Source organism: Penaeus japonicus, unplaced genomic scaffold (genome assembly GCF_977035675.1).
Source record: "Penaeus japonicus unplaced genomic scaffold, GWHDUDI00000001_assembly GWHDUDI00000032, whole genome shotgun sequence".
Lineage (NCBI taxonomy): Eukaryota > Metazoa > Arthropoda > Malacostraca > Decapoda > Penaeidae > Penaeus > Penaeus japonicus.
Genome location: NW_028234434.1, coordinates 28,078,480 through 28,084,259, shown reverse-complemented (window position 1 = coordinate 28,084,259; position 5,780 = coordinate 28,078,480).

Below are 5,780 nucleotides of genomic sequence, written 5' to 3'. Positions count from 1 at the left end.
TTCTCTCTCTCTCAAATCTCCACATCGCCTCCTCTCTTTCTCTCCTCTCTCTCTCTCTCTCCCTCCTCTCTCTCTCTCTCTCTCTCTCTTTCCTCTTCTCTCTCTCTCTCTCTCTCTCTTCTCATACTCTCTCTCTCTCTCTTCTTATACTCTCTCTCTTCATCTTCTCTCCTTTATACTCTCTCTCACATCTCTCATCTCTCCTCCGCCCTCTCTCATCTCTCTCTCCGTCTTTCTATCTCTCTCTCTCTCTCCATCCCTCCCTCCCTCCCTCCCATTCTCCCTCTCTCTCTCCACTGTCCTTCACCCCCACCCCCACCTTCGCCCTCTTCTTCTCCTCCTCTCTCTCCATTCTCCATCTGCTTTTACTCACCTCCCTCCCCTCGTCTCACCTTCCTCCCCTTTCCACACACCCTGTCCCTCCCGCCCTCCTCCCTTTCTCTCTCTCTCCCTCTCTTCCCCTCGACTCTCTCTCTCTCTCCTCTCTCAATCATCTCTCTCTCCTCTCTTCCTCTTCCTACCACTCTCTCTCTCTCTCTCTCTCTCTCTCTCTCTCTCTCTCCTCCTCTCTCCTCTCACTCTCCTCAGTCTCCCTCCTCTCCGGTCTCGTTTCTCCCTCTCTCTCTCTCTCTCTCTCTCTCTCTCTCTCTCTCTCTCTCTCTCTCTCTCTCTCTCTCTCTCTCTCTCTCTCTCCCCTTCCTTTCTCTCTTTCTCTCTCTCTCTCTCCTTAATCCTTCGGGTCACGGTGCCGTAGTGTAGATAAGGTGCTTTAAAAAGAAGTGTGTGAGTGTGTGTGTGTGTCTTGGAATCCTTGCGGGGAGACAAGGAGAGAAATCTGATGGAGTCGCCCTTTCGGGATGCTGAGCGGGGCGCCCCCTTTTCCCGTGGGCGCCTCCTTTCCCATGGGCGGGGCCCCCTTTCCCGTGGGCGCGGAACGGAGAGCGAGATTTGTATATTACGAAATACCTCTTGACACGCTGCCACTGCCATGTTTGACACAGTGTGGTGACGCAGCGAGTGCCATACTGGTGATGCTCGGGTGCCTTCTTGTAGTGCGTCTTCAGCCGGATGTAGTGACCGACCCGACACACCATACACAGTAGATCTGAATCACTGTCATTTTCACAGTCCTCCAGTGCTTCTGTGACTAGCATGCCCCTTCCCTTACTTTTTTTGTTACTTTTTTTGTTCTTATCACCAATTTGATATCTTGGTGAGAATGAAATGTATCTAAATATAAATAGACTCATTACTATGTGATGATAATATGGACCCTTTTTTTATATACAGTGAAACCACACTGTATTTAGCCCCTTCTTCCTTTACAGTGAAATGGTGTCGGGTCATCACAGCCGTGTCACTATTCAACCTTGTGTTCCTAATTTGATTTACTTAAAAGGAGCTACAGTGTCTCCACGTGTTAAAGGATAGTGTATATTTGTTAAAGAATTACACAAGTGACATACCTCATACCAGCTGCTTACCTTAAAGAGCAAGTTATTCGTTGAAAAGGAAAAGTTTAATTATTAATATTAGTTAGAATAGAAAAGGCCATTATTTACATAATCTATTGATATAATTTATACCATGACTACAGTTAGAATTTTATTATTATTATTATTATTATTATTATTATTAAGAAGAAGAAGGCAAATGGTTTTGATTGACAGTTTGTAAGTTTTGTATTTGTTTGTAAGTTGATTTGTTTGTTTGTGAGTGACGTGTGTTTGTTGTGAATAGATAATTAAGATGAATGGTGTGTTATATGGCTGGTTAAAGGAATGTTATAATATTATATTGTGTTTTGTGTGTTAGTCACTGAATGGGATTTCGGTTGAGAAAAATCACATGTTTGAGTGTAATGTTAAGCTGTATGTATTGTTCAAGATATGTTTTATGAATTGTATACACACGCAAGTACACACACAAACATTTACATACAAAACAAAGACACGCAAACACACACACAAGCAAAACGAGACAAGCAATATATAACTCAACAAAAATAATAATAATAACTTCAACAACAAAAGCTATAACAACACACCCACCACCACTAACAACAAAAACAACAACAACAAAAACAACAACAACCCTGCAATGTGCATCATGATTGTGCAATGCATTGATACGACGTCTGTGTGACGTGGCTCAGCCCTAAAAAAAAGCATTCCAGTGCTGTGTGTTAATCATTCGAAAACTTTTTTTTTTTTTACAATAAAAAGTATTTTGAAGACTTTGTTGTTTTCTTTGAAGTGTCTTCCTTTAAGTCAGGTTATCTTGGTTCTCGACCGTTTTTTCTTCTTCTATTTTTTCTTTTTCCTCCTCCTCTTCTTCCTCTTTCTTTAATAATAAAAAATATATTATTTTATTAATTTATAAAATTTTTTCGCAATAATCCACTTCCTTCTTCTTTTTCCTGCTCTTCTTCCTTCTCATTCAAGCCTTTTCCATTTAACCATTCTTACCTAAACTCTTTTCCCTCTTTCTTTCCTTTCTTTCGTCTTTCACTCTTTTCTTAATTTGTCTTTTTTCATTTTTTTATTCTTTCCTTGTTCCTTTTCTTCTTCTTCTTCGTCTTTTTCTTTTATTAATCTTCTTTTTTCTTCCTTTTCTTTTTCTTCGTCATATTCTTTTTTTTTCTTGTTCTGCTTTTTCTTTCTTCTTTCTTCTTATTTTTTTCTTCTATTAGTTTCTTTCTTCTTCTTCTTCTTTTACCATCTACTTCTCCTCTTTTCTCTTCTTCTCCTCTCATCTTCCCTTCCTCCTCTTCCATTACTTCCATCTTACTTATCTTCCTTTCCCATCTCCTCTGTTTCTTCCACGTATTCATCTCTATCTACTTATCTATCTGTCTGTCCAGCTATCAATCCCTCTCTTTCTTTTTCTCATTATTTTCTCTTTATCTCTCTCTCTCTTCATCTCTCACTCTCTATCTTTTTCTCTTTGTGGGGGCGTGGGTAATGGGGTTGGGGTTGGGGGGCTTTCTCTCTCAAAATTCTCTCGTCTCTCTCTCACACCACACCCCCACCTACTCATCGCACGTACTCTCTCCTCTTCTTTCAGTCACGCTCGCCTCGCCCACACCCACCGTCGCCCCTCCTCTCCCCCCTCATCGGACTCTCTCTCACCCCCTCCTCACTCCTCTCTATCTCCGCACCGCCTCCTCTCCCTCATACCTCCCCCGTCACCTCTCAGACTCTCACAACAACCACCAACCAGCCACACCCCCCACCACCACATCCCTGCCCCACTCCTCTCACACCGCCCTCTCCAGCACCACATCCTCACTCCTCGTACTCCTCCCCACACTACACTACTACTCTCTCTCTCTCTCTCTCTCTCTCTCTCTCTCTCTCTCTCTCTCTCTCTCTCTCTCTCTCTCTCTTCTCTGTCTTCTGTCTCTCTCTCTCTAAAAGAGGAGAGGGAGAGGGATATTGAGTAAGAGAGAGAGAGAGAAATATATATATATATATCTATATATATATATATATATATATATATATATATATATATATACACATACATATATATATAGAGAGAGATAGAAATAGAGAGAAAGAGAGAGAGAGAGAGAAAGAGAGAAAAGAGAAATAGACAGAAAGAGAGAAAGAAAAAAACGAAATAGAATAAGAGAGAGAGAGAGAGAGAGAGAGAGCGAGAGAGAGAGAAATAGAGAGAGAGAGAGGGAGAGAGAGAGAGCGTGTTTGCGTGTGTGCTGTTGTTGTTGACAAGAAGCCACAGAGGAGCCACAGAAACAAGGCCGGATCCGCCGCAGTTGGATTTAGTTACAACCGGTGAGACACACACTCGCTCGTACTTTCTCTTATTCTCTTTCTTTCTTTCTCTCACAAGGAGGAGGAGGAGGAGGAGAATAAATCGTAGAGGCAGAATAGAGAAACGGAGGAGCAGCAGGAGATTGAAAGGAAGAGGGAGAGAAGAAAATGAAGTGAAAGACGTGAGAGGTGAGAAGAAGTGGATGTCAAAGATGATACCACAGGGTTCGAACTACTAACTTATTGAGCTATGTATGTGAAATACGTTCGTGTGTGTGTGAGAGAGATAGAGAGAGACAGACAGATAGACAGAGAGAGAGAGACAGACAGACAGAGATAGATAGAGACAGAGAGAGACAGACAGACAGACAGAGATAGATAGAGAGAGAGAGAGACAGACAGACAGAGATAGAGACAGAGAGAGACAGACAGACAGAGAGACAGACAGACAGACAGACAGAGAGACAGACAGACAGAGATAGAGACAGAGAGAGAGACAGACAGAGAGAGAGAGACAGACAGACAAAGAGAGAGACAGACAGACAGACAGACAGAGAGAGACAGAGTGAGTGAGTGAGGGAGAGAATGAGAGAGTGAAAGAGTGAAAGAGTGAAAGAGTGAGAGAGAGACAGACAGACAGACAGACAGACAGAGGGAAAGAGAGACAGACAGAGGGAGAGAGAGAGAGACAGAGAGACAGAGAGACAGAGACAGACACAGACACAGAGAGAGAGAGAGACAGACTGACTGACTGACTAAGTGAGTGAGTGAGTGAGTGCGAGTGACTGAGTGACTGAGAGTGAGTGAGTGAGTGCGTGTGTGTGCATACGTGCGTGCGTATTCATTTCAATTTCTCGGAACGGAAGGCGAGCCACGGAAGTACCCAACCTGAAACCAACACAACCGCGCGATCTTTCTTTCGGGGAAGGACAGCCAATCACACCGATGACTTTTTCGCACGTCAAAATATTCGCGATTCGGTGGAATGACTTGATTTAAACGACGCGAATTACGCTTATTGTTTGCGAGGAGGTCAAGGCAGAGGATTTTTTTTTTTTTTTTTTTTTTTTTTTTATCCAGTATTGACATTTTTTTTTTTTACCTTATGTTGCAGTTTCATTATCGAATTACCCTTAGGTTATATTAAATCAATTGGTCATTTCATATATATCAACAATTTTATTTTTTCCCTTTATTTTATTTTTCGTCGTTTTACTGAGACAGAAATCTTTAAATCTTTATAACAATCTTAATTAAATGCATTTACATGAATAAATAAAAAGGACAGTTTTCTACAAAATCTTTAATAAACAAAATACTCAAGTCTTATCAAATGGAAAATATAAGAATATATATATAAAAAAAAATGACACGGGAATTACCAAAGGGAATGATAAATACAGTCAAAGGAAAATGAGAAGGAAAAAAGAAGAATGGAAAAAGATTGAATAAATATAATGAATAAATACGAGATGGAAAAAACACATGGTAAATAAAAAAGGAAGATGGAAAAAATATATATAAAATATGTACCACATACAAGAAAGATTAAAAATATGAACATGAAGAGTATTTATACGACTTTGAAACAACTACTGAATAAAGAAAAAATTATATACTAAAACTTATATATATATATATATAATATATATTAATGTATATATATATATATATATATATATATATATAAATATAAAGAAAATAACATCTATATGCCATTTATCGTATAAATAAATCGGTGTGTTATAATACTATTAAACTATATATATATATATATATTTATATAATATATATATAAATATATTAGATATATATATCATATAAATAAATAAAGAAAATAATTATCTATAAGCATTTACTTATATATATATCTGTTGTGTATAATATTTATCATATATAAATATAAATATATATATATAAAATATATCTTAATATATATAAATATCTAAATATGTGTGTGTGTGTGGTGTGGGTTGAGATATATATACATATTATAATATAAAT